This window comes from Podarcis raffonei, chromosome 12, assembly GCF_027172205.1.
Source record: "Podarcis raffonei isolate rPodRaf1 chromosome 12, rPodRaf1.pri, whole genome shotgun sequence".
NCBI lineage: Eukaryota > Metazoa > Chordata > Lepidosauria > Squamata > Lacertidae > Podarcis > Podarcis raffonei.
Genome location: NC_070613.1, coordinates 6848322 through 6850533, shown reverse-complemented (window position 1 = coordinate 6850533; position 2212 = coordinate 6848322).

The window sequence follows — 2212 nt, the reverse complement described above, 5'->3', positions numbered from 1 at the left end:
TCAGAGCCAAGGACAGACAGTGGCAAATTATCTCTGCCAACCCTCATGGGTCAAGTTTGTCAGATGAGCGGATGCGTGTGAGAGCTTTCTTCATACACCCCTCCCCAAAGAATACTTCTTTGCAGTGTTATTTTTCTAGAAAAAGAGGAGCGCATCCTCTGTTCTCTTATAAATGGCCTCAGTCCAGTATACCTGAAGGAGCGTCTCCACCCCTATCATTCTGACGGACACTGAGGTCCAGCTCCGAGGGCCTTCTGGCGGTTCCCTCCCTGTGAGAAGCCAAGTTACAGGGAACCAGGCAGAGGGCCTTCTCGGTGGTGGCGCCCACCCTGTGGAACAACCTCACATCAGATGTCAAAGAGAAAAACAACTACTAGACTTGTAGAAGACATCTGAAGGCAGCCCTGTTTGGGGAAGTTTTTAATATTTAAAAGACTATTGTATTTTAATATTTTGTTGGAAGCCGCCCAGAGTGCCTGGGAAAACCCAGCCAGATGGGCGGGGTATAAATAATAAATTATTATTATTATTATTATTATTATTATTATTATGGCAATGACTCCCACCTGAGCACTGCCGGAACCGAGTTCTGGCTGAAACAAAGCTCTGAATCTTCGTTCGATAATAACATAAAAATAGCCTGTTGGATCAACCCAGAGGCCCATCTAGTTCAGCATCCTCATCTCAAAGTAGCTAACCCGATGCTTCTATGGGAAGTCCCAGTGGCATTGCGTCCTTTGCTGGTGCCCGGGGCAGGGCACAGAGGGTGAACAAAACCCGTCGCACCAGCCCAGCCCTTGCCGCTTACGCTACCAGGCAGGCACAGGGCAGAGAGGGTTTATGGCTGCCTGCCCACGCAGTGGGGAGCCCAGTCGGCCAACGCAGCCCTTGATACATCCCCCCAACACTGGCCCATACCCTCCAACATTTCTCCGATGAAAACAGGGACGTCCCATTCCATAATGATAAGTTTACTATTTGTACCCGACACATCTTACTGGGTTGCCTGCCCCAGCCACTCTGGGAGGCTTCCAACACATATAAAAACCTAACAAAACATTAAACTTCCTTATACAGGATTGCCTTCAGATGGCTCAGGGGTCGGATAACTCCACACCCTCCAACATTTCTCCGATGGAAGTAGAGACGTCCTAAGGAAAAGCAGGACATTCCGGGATCTTATCAGAAACTGGGACGGCTTCTTTAAATCAAGGATGCCCCTGGAATATAGGGGCACTTGGAGGGCCTGCTTGCCAGGAGGCCATTCAGCAAGGGGACCTGGAACGTGGTAGCAAGGCCAGAGGCCCCCGGCAGCAGACAAGGTGGGACTTAGTTCGCACCACCTCAAAATCATGTTCCTGGGGCTATGGCTATGGCTACACCCCTGGGAAGCCCATGAGCTGAATATGAACACAACAGGGCACTCTTTCCTCTACAGTGGTACCTTGGGTTAAGTACTTAATTCGTTCCGGAGGTCCATTCTTAACCTGAAACTGTTCTTAACCTGAAGCACCACTTTAGCTAACGGGGCCTCCTGCTGCTGCTGCGCCGCCGGAGCATGATTTTTGTTCTCATCCTGAAGCAAAGTTCTTAACCTGAGGTACTATTTCTGGGTTAGCGGAGTCTGTAACCTGAAGCGTATATACCTTCAGGTATATACCACTGTATATACCTTCTCCTACAGAAGTAAAGGGACCCCTGACCATTAGGTCTAGTCGTGGCCGACTCTGGGGTTGTGGCGCTCATCTCGCTTTACTGGCCGAGGAAGCCGGCGTACAGCTTCTGGGTCATGTGGCCAGCATGACTAAGCCACTTCTGGCGAACCAGAGCAGTGCACAGAAACGCCGTTTACCTTCCCGCCGAAGCGGTACCTATTTATCTACTTGCACTTTGACGTGCTTTCGAACTGCTAGGTTGGCAGGAGCAGGGACTGAGCAACAGGAGCTCACCCCGTTGCGGGGATTCGAACCGGCGACCTTCAGATCGGCAAGTCCTAGGCCATGTGGTTTAACCCACAGCGCCACCCGTGTCCTGGACTTCCTCTATATTACCTACTATTTAATGGTTTATGACAACATGCAACCTTCTCGCAGAGCTAGAACCTGGCCATAGATTAGAGGCACTCCCAAAGAACGGTGAGGTCTGAATCACGGCACACTCACAACACAGCGGCTCTTTACAAAAATAACTTGGCAGCCCTTGTGTTTGAGTC